This window comes from Cnephaeus nilssonii, assembly GCF_951640355.1.
Source record: "Cnephaeus nilssonii genome assembly, chromosome: 4".
Classification (NCBI taxonomy): domain Eukaryota; kingdom Metazoa; phylum Chordata; class Mammalia; order Chiroptera; family Vespertilionidae; genus Cnephaeus; species Cnephaeus nilssonii.
Window position 1 is genome coordinate 75,915,650 of NC_137075.1, and position 15,525 is coordinate 75,931,174.

At 45.4% G+C, this 15,525-nt stretch overlaps 1 pseudogene across 1 annotated transcript; it reads left to right on the forward strand.

The window, feature by feature from the left end:
* The first annotated feature begins 14,057 nt into the window (after positions 1-14,057).
* On the forward strand, positions 14,058-14,366 carry LOC307098735 (annotated as a pseudogene). Its single transcript has one exon. The product of its transcript is annotated as an uncharacterized misc_RNA (transcript).
* Positions 14,367-15,525: the final 1,159 nt, after the last annotated feature.

Below are 15,525 nucleotides of genomic sequence, written 5' to 3' on the forward strand. Positions count from 1 at the left end.
TCTGAGATCCACCCAGAGATCCTGACTCAGTCAGCCTTGGGTAGGCATGGGAATCTACATTTTCATTAAGAACTCCATGTGAGTCCCACCTAGGGGGCCTAGGACCTCACCTGGAGAAATGGTAAAGGAGGGGAAGAACATTTCTGAGGGCCAACCCTAAACCCAATTTTATCTCAGGAAATTACTCCAGTATTACTCTTTCCAAGAGGAGTCCACTCTGAACAGTTTCGTGATTTTCTTTTGATCTATGTTGAAATGGACAGCTGCACTCAGAGGTTGCTATGACTGGCCTGGCTTTCATGCCAGCACTGAGGATGGGGACTTCAGCTACACACAGGTCTAGTTTGGGAGGATGGTACACAGACCCTGGCCGGTCAGCTTTCCCTCTCTAGCCTCATGCACAGGCTCACAGGCTCTAACCTGGTTTAGTGCTGGGTGGTGCTAACTGGAGAGCAAAGATAGCAAATGCTGGCATAGACTTTTGAAGGCACATTCCTTTGGGTTATAAAAGCAGCCTGTGAAATACAGGCTACAGTGTGCAAAGTCAGGGACCATGTACCTGGACACCCCCTGAAAGGGTCCCCAGGCTAGGTCTCCCCATCCCATGTAGAACTGAGAAGGGCGAGAAAGATTATCTGAGTTAGCATCCAGGCTCCACATTTGCCAGCTCCAATTACCATCTCATGTGAGCTTAAAGGGACTCTGTCAACATTGCTTAGATCTGAAGATCAAGTTCAAGGAAGGTAAAAAGAATGTGCAGAACTGATGTACAAGGCAAACCTTAACCTCAGGCAAAGAAGGTAGTTACCCAAGAAGGTAGTTACCCACTGTTATGGACTGAATTGCATCCCTTCAAAATTCATGTGTTGAAGTCCTCACCCTGAGAATTTGGCTGGTGGAGATAGGTTCTTTAAAGAGGTAATTGAATAAGGTAACTTAAATGAGCTCACTAGGGTGGGCCCTGATTCAATATGATTAGTGTCCTTGTGTGAAGGCAGCTGCCTAGAAGACAAGAAGAGGCCTCACGGTGAAACCCACCGTGGAGACACCTGGATCTCAGACTCCTAACCTCCAGAGTCAGGAGAAAATAAACGTCTTGTTGTATAAGCCACCCAGGCTGTAGCTCTTTGTTACAGCAGCCCTAGAAAACTACCAGTAATATACCCATTTTCATATGTTTTTGAAAAAGTCTCTCTCCCCTCGGTGCCTGAAATCCCTTTCGCTTTGGCTTTTCAGTTTAACATTCTCTTACTTAACCCTTTGTATGCCATAAGCGTCTACTGGTATAGACGCAAACGGGATGGTTTCCTTTTTGGACGCGTGGCAGTTAACACACACACACACACACACACACACACACACACACACACACATGTTCTAGTTGCTTCTTCTAGGCCAGGCACCTGGCTTTTTTGTCTCTATATTCTCAGGCCACATATCAGGATCTCCATCTAGTGGAATTCAAGAAACATTTATTAAATACTTACTATCTGCCAGGCACGCTAAGTAATACAGAGTTAAAAATAGATATATAATTCTTATATGTGAGACACTCACTATCTGGGAAGCGAGAGCCATGCACAGTTTGAGGGCCATGACAGTGACAGCTTTAGGAGGAAGAGGGAGGTGGACATGACTGATTTGCCTGAGAGACGTGGGGAGGCTTTGCGGCAAAGGTAAGTTTGAAAGGAAGAGGAGGAGGTTTGCAGATGAAGAAGAGAGACATTCTGACTAAAAGAAACAGTATGTCCCAACATAGGCCTATCAAGTGTTTGGAACTGATGAGAACTGCAGTGGCGCTGGAGTACAAGGTTGTTAGGAGGAACTCGGGGGGCCACCCGCACCATCCTCCGGGCAGGACAAAGCCACTCTGCCGAGCTCCCATTGGTCAAGAGGGTTCTCCAGGCTCCCCAGACTCTTGCAGCATCTGAAGCAAATGGTGGTCCCTGCCAACCAAAGCCAGCCAGCCCCATTCCTGTGCGTTGGCTTTTAAGAGCCCAGGGAGTCCAGCACAGGAGCCAAAGTCCATCTCAGCCTCATGGAATCAGTATTCCCAGGCCCACTTTCCACTTCTGGGGAGCTGGAACCCAACCAAAGCGAGAGAGGTGGTGTAAGCTGGCCCCTAACATCTGCTCAGGAGAACATGATATCTTTATTACTGTCTTTGTCCAAGGTTCACTCAGCTCGTCAGAAAGGCTGATGGTGTTCCTACTCCTCTCTCTCTGTGTGGTCAACCCCAAAGCTGTGTGTTTCGGCAGATAACTGGTATTCTTCCTATTGATAGACCATTTCCCGTGTTATTCACTCACAGGGTTTCTGCGGTCCAGTGTTCTGTCAAGTCCCAGCGGGCCAGGCATACATAACAGTCGTTACCAGTGCAGCTGATTTTTTCATAGTCTGGGCTTACATAAGGTTAAACCTGTGTGTGTTAAAACACATGTATCTAGCTGGGTAAAAATGTTAATTTGTATTAAGTGCTTTCCAAAATTAATATCAAAGCTAGAAATAATAGTTCTCCATTATCCAAACGGTGAAATATCCAGTTTTGCCTTGTTGAAATATAGAAGAGTAAACGCTATTTTTGAAAAAGCAGAGTTTCTATTTAAAGTATAATGCCCCAGGGACAGAGCAACGAACCAAGTACCTTTTTCTTTTTTATTTCTTCTGCTTCCTTATTCTCTGTTTTGAGAAAGAGAAAGTTTGGAAGGTGCCTATTCAAATGTTGAATTTCATCTTTCAAAAAGAATGTTTAGCAGCTTATTGACTACCATATCTCTTTATCCCATAATAATCCTTGATACCAGTTGACTGCTTTTTAAAATAACAGCTTTATTGAGATATAATGTATGTATTATAACATTTACTCACTCAAAATGTACAATTCAGTGTCTTTTAGAATATTCACAAGCTGTGCAACTGTTACCACAATCAACTTGAAAACATTTTCATCACGCCAAAAAGAATCCGCACACCCCTTTTCCCTCCATTTCCTTCCTCTCCACCCCTAGGAAACCACATTCTGTGTGTTTAGATTTACCTAATTCTAGACATTTCATATAAATGGAATTATACAACATGTTATCTTTTGTGATTGGCTTCTTTACTTACCATAATGTTTTCTTAGTTCATCCATGTTGTAGTTACATATTCATATTTCATTCCCTTTTAAAAATATATATTTTTATTGATTTCATAGAGGGAGAGAGAGATAGAAACATCAACGATAAGAGAGAATCATTGATCGGCTGCCTCCTGCATGACCCTCACTGGGGATCGAGCCCAAAACCCTGGCATGTGCCCTGACCAGGAATCAAACCATGACTTCCTGGTTCATAGGTTGATGCTCAACTTCTGAGGCACACTGGCTGGGCTCATTCCTTTTTATTGCTGAATGATACTTAGGTGTGGATATACCACTTTGGTTTATCCACTCATCAGTCGATGGACATTGGGTTGACTTCATGTTTTGGCTGTTATGAATAATACTGCGCACGTTTTTGTATTGGCATGTGCTTTCATATATTTCATATATTTCATGTGGAGTGGAATTACTAGGTCAGATCATTTTGCCTGCCTTTCAATACTGAATGAGGACACCCCAGATTTCATAACAGGTAAACACAGTTCAAGGTAACTGTGGGACACTAGTGTGAAGGTGTCTGGCAGACAACATTAACTGGTCAGTGTTGCTCCCATGGACTTAGAATAGAGTCCATTTTGTTGCCAACATCCCTACGTGATTTCTTGTGCTAAACAGGAAACCACTCACCTTCAACTTACAGAGGGAGAATCAGTTGGTCAGCAACTGTGTCTGCTTGTGCTACGCCACGGCCAAGGCATACTCAGCCCTAGGGCGTCTTATGTGCCGCGCCAGCTCAGCCAGGTTCAGTGACCCTGAGTGGGGGCAGGTGAAGGATTAGGAAAAACAGACAAGAGAAGGAAAGCTGGGACTCGGTGGGACGCTGCTTCCCTGCTGGGGACCCAGCAGCGCCACGGACTACAAGCCGTGTCTTTATTTTATAGCCAGATGCCACAAGGCAAAGGAAGGGCGTGGTCAAGATGTTTACAACATTCTCATGGGTTTCGATCCTACTCAATTACATGCACCTGATCAAGCTTTGTTTACTTGCAGCCTATATCACTTAGGCACGTGGGGCCACGTGTTTGGACCATAGGTTCAAGCTTACAACTATAGCTGTTGGCTATAATTGTGCTAGGAGGGCTCTGCCGTCCAAGCTGGGACTTGCACGTGGCTACGAGAGGATTGTGCCCTCTCATTAGCCCAAGGCTTGAACCTGTCCAAACACTGTAGCTGCACCCCACATCTGCTGACTATCTAAGATAGTGTCTATGTTATTCAGGTGTACAAACCACACAAACCAGGAATTTGTTGTGGAGTGAACGCGAGTGAACGACCACTGGAGTCCAGACCAAATTAAAAGTTAGGGAGCCTTTATTAGCCAGCTGGCCGGCCAGCCAGCTAGCCGGTGACTGCTCTGCCTTTCTCCACACAGGGAGTCCAGAGAGCAGCCACGACCCTTTGTGCAGGACCACTTTTAAGCACATTAACCACATCCTGTTTTTGCAGAGCAAGCAACCCAAGACAAAACCGTTTTCCCAAGCAACGTCAGGGTCATGTCATTGACGACCATGTTATTTACAGGATCATCCTGTTCTTCAGAAAGCTAACAGTGTTCTATGAAAGAAGGCCTACGTGCTGGGAAGGGGCCATGAGACCGTATCTCAAGGCCTGGCCTGGTGTCAGCACTGACAACTCTATCTGGGGCATAAGCATGCTCAAAAATTCCCACTCTCTAACAGGATTTAATGTCAAAAATAAACCTTTCAGTAAGACACAAAGTCTTCCTTAGTGTCATATTAAATTACTTAGTTGCTAGATTGAACATCATGATTTCCAGGGGATATGTAAGAACTACTTCTTGCCATTATTTTGCCATCACTAGTGTTGCCTATTTTTTTGTTTATTTGTGGAACAATTGATTTTAACATTGAATACCTATAATGTGCCAGGATTTGTGTTCAGTGCAGGGGGTAAAAATATGACTAAGACATGGCCACAGCCTTAAAAGACCACAGCCCCAGTGGTGAGGATGAGGCGACCAGTTCACCAGTCACTAGAGCCAGGTGTATAGTAGTGCATGGCCATTCAGGTGAAGGACAAAGCACCACCAGTTGGGGACATCAGGAAAACCTTAAAGAAGGGGTGGCATTTGACGTGTCTTGGAAAATGAATACAATTTTGATATGCAACTGTATGTGGAGAAGACATTGCAGAATTGCACATGAAGGGAAATACATGCATAAAGGCAGATTAGCAAGAAAGAAAATTATTTATTTAGGGAATTCAGATTTAAATTTTCTCAGTGCTACTTACTAACCATAATACTTTGGACAACTTACCTGAAATTTTCAAGGTTTCAGTTTCTTCATTTGTAAAATGGGCAAAATAATACCATCATGTTATAAGAATTAAATGATACAATATATTAAAATTTTCATCACCGTGTCTAAAACATAGTAAGTGCTCAATACAAAGTTGGTTTCAAGTGGTTTGGTTGGAATATAGGTAGATATAAGGGAGCATGAAGTAGGTTGGATCCATAGTGTAGAGCCTTGATGTGGGATGAGAAGTTGGAACTTAGATTGCCCAAGCGATTAAAGCATTGCAGAGATTTTGGAGTAGGGAAGCAGCATGATTAGAGCATCGGAGGCATGAGCATGTAGAGTGGGACAAAACTGGGCTACTCTGTAGAAGGCTATGGCAGAAGCCCTAGGGATGGGTAATGAGGACCTGAGATAAGGCAGGAAGTATAGAAATGTAAATGAGGAGTCCATTTGAAAGGCTTCATAAAGGGCAGACTATACAAACCAGAGCAACTGCTTAAATTTTAGAGGCAGAAGAGAAGCCAAAGCTTTTGAGACTGTGTCTCTGAGGGAATATAGTGATATCATTAAACAGGGAAATGAGTTAAGAGGAAAGATGAGTTTGGCTTTGGCTCTGAGGAGTTCAAGGTACCTGAGAGACAGTAGTGTGAAGATGTCCAGCAGACAAGTAGAAACGGGGATTGGAGCATGGGTGAGAAGTCCAGCTTGAGATTCTGGAGCTACCTGCAGAATTGGCGGAAGCGAGGGGCTGAGTGACACAGAGTTTGACAAGAGTCAGCACTGCCATAAAGAAGAGAAACAAGAAGTGGGAGAGGTTCCAGTTCTGCGTGCCTGTCGAGTTTACCCATAGGAAAAGCCTGCACAAGCTGTCACGTACTGCAAAGACAGGCTGATGAGAAACAGAGGAATGAACAGCTGCTGCGGAGAAGGTCACAGGGAGTCTCCTGAACCAATGGTACGACTCTGATTTCTTGATAGATCTGATAAACAGTCACATGAAATACGCTGCTAACGTTTGGGTAACTGGATGGGATAGCAAAGGAGTGATTAAGCCAGGCTCTCTCTTGACAAGAGAATTTGCTCCTGTGTGCTTCAAATAACTGTGTGGATCCTTCCAACTTTCTTGTTTATCCCAACTGCTTTTGGAATCTGCACTCTCAGCCATGTTTCCAACTTAAGGAACGATGCTTGGGGCTTCTATGACAAGGCAATGGAATAGGGATTATGGTGCCATTATCGTCCCCTTCTGGATAGAGACAGCTTCCTGAACAAACTTCTTTTCTCCATCACACATTTTGCATCAGGTCTTCAAAGTATAACCAGTTCCACATTTTTAAAGTTTGTAATCAGTCAACAGACGATGGCCTGTTGGTGGCATCTGCCCTTTAAGTTCGAGCACAGTCTTACTTGATGTGTCCCCAGTTGGTCGTTTGGGAGGTCAGAACCTGAGGCCAGAGGAAGCCAGGGGCCCCGGAGGCAGGAGGCCACTGTGCACCCGGCTCCCCGGGTGCCAGCACTCAGCACCTGTGATCACACGTTTCTCTCAAGGCCCTTGAGAGGTAATGACTTTATCTCCAATTTTCAGACAAGGAAATGGTGACTAAGGAAAGTTCAAGTTGACCAAGGTCAAAATCTGGTAAGTGGATGAGCTAGACTTAGACTTGTCTGACTCGAGTGACCTTTTTTCTACTAAGTAACTTCCTTTTTGTTGGATTTGTGAAGATTCCTACAGTGTTCCCACCACGGTCCCCAATGCTACAATTCTGACACTTTGAAAGTAGCTGCAATTCATGGCACTGGACCTTTTTTCCCCTTAAACCATTTAACATTTTTCCATTTTATGAAACATTTCCTATTCCATAAAGGCGGTCCTCAGGTTACATCAGACTCAACGTACGTTGTTTCGTGGTTACATTGTCATCTCCCATTTATTTATTTTAAAAAAGTTCTATCATCTTGACCTATGTACATATGTGCTTTATGTTTTTTATTATTTATGTACCACAAGTAAAGATATAGAATTGTTATCTTGCTTTTAAATTTTTTTGACTGTTTCACTTCATTACTGCTGTGTGTGTGCTTCATGTGAGTGATGTAGGTGCTTATGTAGGTGGGTTCCAACTTACGGAGAAAATCGCGTTATGTCGCAGGACTGTAGGAACGGGTCTCCGACGTAACCCGAGGACCTACTGTATATTTTTCTGAATAAATTTTATTTTCAAATGTCTCTGTGATTGAAAGAAAACTACACCTATTTCAGCTGAACTGTGTTTCCTATGCCTTTCTTAGACGTGATGTGAGAAGGGTTCAAATAAATTCCATGTCTGTGGAAAGGTGAGTCTTAGATATAACATTAATCAATGCTACAATTCACAATCAGAAATGCAGAAGTGGAAAACACATATTTAAAGATATTTAGCAGCAATAAAGCTCTCTTCTACACATGTAAGAATTACTGATAGTTGTATAATTTAGTTGCTTATAGATAATGCAAGTATAACAGCCATTTTGAACAAAATATATGACGAATCATAGTAAACTGAGAATTCCTGTGTAAATTAATTTATGAATTTAATGACTTTCATGCTTCCCCTATACGATATGCTAAAAAAGTCTTGCGTGCCCCAGGGAAGTACATACACAGTAAAGCATGCCTAGTGAAGTCTGCAGTTTTGCTGAGATAAATCACTACTTGCCAACGTTAAGGGGAAACAGTAATTTATAGGGCTGCAGTGAACACAAGCTTTTAAAATTATGCTCTGTCCTAGGGGGAAACGGCCCCCATAGAAATGCATTTACAGGGAAATAATTGGGAAAGTTCGGAAGCCTGGGCACTTAGTTTATTTTGCAGTGGCATATTTTATTACCATCTTTATTTGCCTAAGTTGAAGTGCTTATCAGACTTGATCTCACCCTAAGAAAATTTAAAGCAATAAAATAGCATTTAAAGCAGACCTACCTCATTACAACAATATCCCTGATTCTTCATATTTGAGGAGTTCTGAAGTTTTCTAAGCTCTTTATCACACTGCTTCTCAAAATAAATAAATAAATAAATAAATAAAAACCTTACCTAGAATAAATACACGACTTATATATCAGATTGATCAGCCACTTAACAAGGGTAACTTGTAAATTAGGTTAGACCTAAGGATGAGCCACCATGTTTTATTAAGATTAAAACGTGTGTCCATTCTCTGTGGGGGACTTTTTTCTCTGGCCAGAGGATATAGAAAAGGTTTTCCTTTTATGGCTTTAGCTAAAGAAGAGAGTTAAACCCTCACACACCCTCAGGAGCTCCCACAGGGTTGTGCGGTTTCTGCACGTCACCCCCCATAAGCCTCACTTCATTTTCTTGCCAACCTCAGCCCCAGCCCTCCATGTTAACCCCTCTCCTGCCTACACCCACTTGTCTTCTGAGCACCTGGTAAGCTCCTTCCCTGGATTAAACTCATTGTCTGGCTCTTCAATGCCCCACAAAGGGCTGCTATGCCCAAACAGTATAAAACAAAGAGCACACCCAGTTATATGGATTGGAGCCACCTCAAATTCAAGTTCTCTGTGCCCTCTCCCACACGCAGCCTCTATTCCATCCATCCATCCCCAGCCCCGCCGCCTCCTCCTCCCTCAGACTGCCTCACTTCCCCCCAGTGGATAACCGTCCCTCTGGAAAGCTTACCTACTCCTCGCTCACCTTCATTCCTTTCCCTTCAAGGATGAAGCTTACTCTACCACCTCCTCAGGAGCCTTGCTTCATTCATAATTATCGCTCTGGTCCGACTGTTTTCTCTTTCTTTCTCAGTTGACTGTTTGGGTTCCCCAGCACCTCCCTGGCCCGCTGCTTGGGCTGACAGCCCTTAAATACCGGTGGGCCTGGGTTCCTTTCAAAGCTCTTCTTCACGACGCTCTGTACTTGCCCTGGGTGCTGTACTCACCCTGCAACCGTCAGGGGCGGTCAGGAGACACAGCCACGCCAGTCGTTTTAAAAGGAAGAAATTCATGTAGAGAATTGTTAGCTCGGCAGGAAGGTATTAGCTAGGTAACTGGACGGGTGACAAAGGAACTCGAAGGTTTGGCGGAGGTGGCACCCGCAGGAAGCAACACCCCCTCCAGGGCTGAAGGGACAGAGGAAGAGGCTGGAGTTACTGAGACTAGAGCTTAGAGGAGCGTTGCCTTGCGTGGGGCCCAGACCTCGGGGAGGCGGGGTAACTGGGCACTGCAGGGTCTCTACGTGGGGTAAGAGGAAGTTGGTTCTTCGAGTGTTAGGGAAATGCACACTGGACCCCACAGCTGCTCCTGGAACCAACTGCAGCTGCTGGGTGAAGAGGAGAGGCTGGTGGGGACTCGAGCCTTCTCTCCTCCAGCCCTGCAGCCTCCCTCTACTGCAGTGGCTCTCAACCTTCCTAATGCCGCGACCCTTGGATACAGTTCCTCATGTGGTGGTGTAAATATCTGTGTTTGTAATGTAAATCTGTGTTTGTAATCGTAATGTAAATATCTGTGTTTTCCGATGGTCCTAGGCTCTACAGCAGCGGTTCTCAACCTGTGGGCTTGAAGTGAGTTTGGTGGGAATGCCATGAATGCGATGCCTCTTGTGTCGCGACCCTCAGGTTGAGAACCGCTAGCAGGGTGACCTAAGACCATCGGAAAACACGGATATTTACATTACGATTCATAACAGTAGCAAAATTGCAGTTGTGAAGTAGCAACGAAAATAATTTTATGGCTGGGGGTCACCACAACATGAGGAACTGTATTAAAGGGTCGCGGCTTTAGGAGGGTTGAGAACCACTGCTCTACTGGCAGAGCCTGAGACGTGGTTTTCGGAGTCCCCGCTCCAGCATCTGACAGTATTAGAGAGTGAATTTGGATTGAGAGATAAAAATTGGGCCAACCCCACAACCTACATCCCACCAGAGGATTGACAAGCCCATCTTCCCAGCTTAAGCCTCTCTCTTGGCCCCCAGATTCATTTAGCCAATATTTACTTGGTTGCCCCATAGTTACATCAAATTCAGTATGTTTTAAATTGTTCTCATTAGCCTTAGCCAGCGTGGCTCAGTGGATAGAGTGTGGGCCTACAGAATGAAGAGTCCTGGTTTGATTCCAGTTAAGGACATGTACCTCAGTTGCAGGCTGGATCCTGGGCGTGGTTCGGGCATGTGCAGGAGGCAACCAATCGATGTGTCTCTCTCACGTCGGTGTTTCTGTCTCTGTCTCTTCCCCTCCCTTCCACTCTCCCTAAAATTAATGGAAAAATATCCTGGGGTGAGGATTACAGAAATAAAAAGAAATTGTTCTCATTATCCTTTTCTTTGTCCTTCCCAACCCTGTCGCCTTCTTCGACCCTGCTTTCCCCAAATGAATGAATACCATTATCGTGTATGGATGAAACGCATAAGTGTTATCTCATCATTGACACTCCCTGTTCCCTATTCTCATTCAACTGGTTCAGAGTCCTTTTACTTCAAGTCAATTCCCTCCTCTCCATCCCCACTGCCACTCTCTGAGGCTACATACACCCTTGTCATTTCTTACTGGATAAAGGCATTCTCTCCTCAACAGCCTCACTGTCTCACATGTGACTACTGCCACACCTGGGCCCTGATTTCCTGCCAGGAATCCCTGTGTAAATAGTGATTTTTTTGAAATGCAAATCTTGCCACTCTGGTTTCTATACAGATCATGATCTTTCTGAAATGCAAATCTTGTCACCCTCATCTCTGCTCAAAATCCTTTAGTGACTTTCCTTAACCTTCAAAATTAAACTCTCTTTGGCCTGACTTAGCAAAAGCCTTAATTCTTTTTTTTAATATTTTTTATTGATTTCAGAGAGGGAGAAAGAGATAGAAACATCAATGATGAGAGAGAATCATTGATTGGCTGCCTCCTGCACCCTCCATACTGGGGATGGAGCCCGCAACCCGGGCATGAGCCCTGACTGAGAATCAAACCGTGACTTCCAGGTTCATAAGTCAACACTCAACCGCTGAGCCATGCCAGCCAGGCGAAATCCTTAATTCTTACGTCTGCTTCTGCTTGGACCCCCTTGTTCAGTTCCACCAAAATGCAATGATCTTAGCACAGGGCACCACTCAGCTTTCCTCACACTTGCCCTGTTCCCCTTGCCTCTGTATATTTGTCCATCCCATATCCCTTTCTGAGCGAATCTTCCCATTTCTCATTTCTGACCCTTCTTCTCCCTTCTAACTTCTTTCTCACCTTCAGGACTGAGCACAAGTTCTGACTCGTTGGAGGATTCTGTCCATCTCAGTCCCCAGTCTGTGAGTGTCTCTCCCCATCATCCTCGGTGGCGGGTCTTCTTGGTTGGACTGCTGAGTGGTTAGGCATGAGAGCTCTGGGGTTGTGTTCAAGTCCCAGGGCTTCACCTTGCTGGCTGTGTGACTTTGAGGAAGTTATTTCACCTTACGACCCCTCGGCTCCCACAGGGGGCTTATACTAGTATCTTCTAAGAGTTGTGTGAAGATTAAATGAGAGATTTATAAAAGCCCAGCGCCAGTGTTTAATCATTCTTCTCGAAGGCTCTCACTTCTCTGGCTGTTGATATGCGTGTGATTCTGAGAGTATCCCACATTAGAAAACATTCTCCTGCTGAAACACAACCGCATTTATTCTGGAAGGGCCAGGACCAGGTGGATACTATAATTGCCTTGATTCCATAATTATTTGGGGATGGGCTCAAGTCTCACATTTTCTTAGGCACGAGGGCCTTCTACTTCCTCGAGGAAAAGGAGTGAATGTTCCACCAGCCCTGCATCCTCTGGCCTGAGTTAAAGTGAGTTTGGTGGGAATGCCATTAACTTCTTATGGGAAAGATGAAGTTGGCCGGCACCCTGATTCTGCCTTCCGGTTTTGCTGGGGTCCTGACAGGGCCCGGGAAGAGAGAGGCATCCAATGAAGCACGAGCTGAGGTAGCACAGCTCTTCCCCGGGGCCCAGCAAGCCAGCAGGCCTCTGTCCTACCTCGATGCCAACTCTCCCTCTAAACTTTTACTTGTGCTTTCGACCCGAGGTCCAATAGGATCGTAAAACATGTTATTCCGAAAAAGATTGCCCCCTGCTAAGTCACTCTGCCACACACGGAGAAGAGAGAAAAGCACTCACAGGCCAATAGCATGCAGCTTCTCCGGGGAGCCTTCTGACCACCATGTATGAAGCCCTCACCTTCAGCCCGGGGATCGCAGGGTTCCGGGAAGGTGCATGAGCAGAAGGAAGACACACAGATAGATTTTGTTTTTATTTTCCTCTTGCCAGACCGATCCTTGACTCTTCACAGATTTCCCAGCAGAAGAATCAGAATGGATGATGATAACATGGGAGAAAAATGTCCCACTGTCATTTGTGTTCTCGGGAGAGCCATTTGTGTGCACGTGGATGGGCAGCTGAGAGCCCCTGTTGGCTTGCGCAGTGGGTGGGGAGGTCACGCTGCTCCCTGGGAGCTGGGGTGCAGTGACCTCTGTCTTCTCGTCCTCTGGAGGATGCAGCTCATGTCCGGCCACAGGCTGTCACCTCAGACGGCCTCACTGAGGCCGACTGAGTTACTAGCACGTTAGCATCAGCTTGGCTACGCGATGCCCTCCTGTGTCTCCCCTCCAGGAGCGCGGGCTCTGCCACTCCCACCACTGGGCTGTGGGAATTACTAGGACAAGTGCCGTAGGGATATCGTGTGTGTGTGTGTGTGTGTGTGTTTAAGTGACAAGTTTTTTAGCTTTGCTCAAAAAACCATCTCTCCTAATGAAAAAACAAGAGGGCCTGAGTATGGGAAGAAAGTTCTAAAATACTAATGTCTCTAGGGGTACTTTTCCCCCAAGGAATTTAAGATCACAGCATGATTGTGCTCCCTGGGAATAGTTTGTTTGTGTTTTTTTTTTAATATGTTTTTATTTATTTTAGAGAGTGGAAGAGACAGGGAGAGAGAGAGAGAGAGAGAGAGAACCATCAATGATGAGAACCATAGATCAGCTGCCTCCTGCACACCCTCTACTGGGGATCGAGCCTACAACTTGGGCATGTGTCCTGACCTGGAATTGAACCCTGACCTAATGGTTCGCGGCTCGACGCTCAACCCCTGAGCCACACAGGCCAGGTGGGAATGGTTTATTTTCTAATGACTGAACTAGAGAACCAGACTGTATGCAAGCATCTTTGCATGGATTCACCATCATTGTTAAATGTTACAAGTATATCATATTTGTATCTGAGGCACTACAACCAAATCATGAGCACCTTTACTTACTTCTTATTCTTCCATACTAGTGCCCCTCCTGTCTGACCTGTCCAAGAGTGATTGGTGTGCTGGTCCCGCATGAGAGGAAACTGCTACAGACCATTGATGAGAGATGTTTTAGCCTTTTTAAAATTAGTGAGAGATACAATTTTCATTTTAAAAACTAGAGTTACCTTGTAGTTATTCTTTGTAAAGAAATAACAAAGTTAAAAAAGAGTACACACTGACTGGCTGCTCTGAAAAGCCATCTTTGCGTTGTTCCTGTGGCCCCCTCTCCGCTCGCTGCAACCAACTCCGCAGCACGCCTCCTCCACCGCTGGGACTCGGGCAGCTTCTTCACCCGAGTCCTCCAACTCTCGCTTTAAAAAAAAAAAATCCGCTGCATAGGATCACCCGGTGCCCCCATGTCAGACACGGCCGTGGACACCAGCTCCGAGATCACCACCAAGGACTCCAAGGAGAAGAAGGAAGTTGAGGAGGCAGAGAGTGGAAGCGATGCACCTGCGAATGGGAACGCTAATGAGGAAAATGGGGAGCAGGAAGCTGACAATGAGGTAGATGAAGAGGAATAAGGAGGGGAAGAGGCGGAGGAGGAAGAGGAAGGTGATGGGGAGGAAGAGGATGGAGATGAAGATGAGTAGGCTGAGGCAGCTGAAGATGATGAGGGTGACAATGTTGACACCAAGAAGCAGAAGACCGATGAGGATGACTAGACAGCAAAAAAAGGAAAAAGTGAAGACCTCCATTACCTATTCACCCTCCACTTCCCGTCTCAGAATCTAAACGTGGTCACCTTTGAGTAGAGACTCCCCCTCCCCCGCCTGCCCACCCGCCCACCTCGGGCAGCGCCACCCACACAACCAAATCCACAACGTGAATTTTCAACAGGGGAGGGAAAAAGAAGCAAAACTTCCAAGGCCCTGCTTTTTTTCTTAAAAGTACTTTAAAAAGGAAAATTTGTATTTTTTATTTCCATTTTATATTTTTGTGCATATTGTTAGGGGTCAGCCATTATTAATGATCTTGGGATGACCACAAACCAGCCTTCAGAGCATTCTCTGTCCTACTTCTGACTTTACTTGTGGTGTGACCATGTTCATTATAATCTCAAGGGAGAAAAAAAACCTTGTAAAAAAAGCAAAAACAAAACAAAAAGAATCTTATTCCGAGCATTCCAGTAACTTTTTGTGTATGTACTTAGCTGTACTATAAGTAGTTGGTTTGTGTGAGATGGTTAAAAAGGCCAAAGATAAAAAGGTTTCTTTTTTTCCCCTTTTTTGTCTAAGACAGTGGTCAGCAAACTCATTAGTCAACAGAGCCAAATATCAGCAGTACAACGACTGAAATTTCTTTTGAGAGCCGAAAACCGACTTCTGCGCATGGGCCACGAAGTTTTAATCGCACTGTCCGTGCGTGCCCGCACGTGGTATTTTGTGGAAGAGCCACACTCAAGGGGCCAAAGAGCCGCATGTGGTTCGCAAGCCGCAGGTTGCCGACCACTGGTCTATGAGATTGCTGTTTGTTTGTTTATTTTTGGCCTGTTTGATGTATGTGTGAAACAATGTTGTCCACAATAAACGGGAATTTTATTTTGCTGAGTTGTTTAAAAAAAAAAAGTACATACTGACTTAGGTAGTCGGCTTTGGAATATATTTTTATGTAAATACTATAGGCCCAGTGTACGAGATTCATGAACTGGGGGGGGGGGGGGAGGTGGGGGGGGTCCCCTCAGCCCGGCCTGCGCCCTCTCGCAGTCCGGGACTCCTCGCTCCTTATCCTTGCCGCCCACCTGCAGCAGAGGCAGGAGAGGCTCCTGCCACCACTGCTGCACTCACCAGCCGTGAGCCAGCTCGGGGCTTCCGGCTGAGCGGC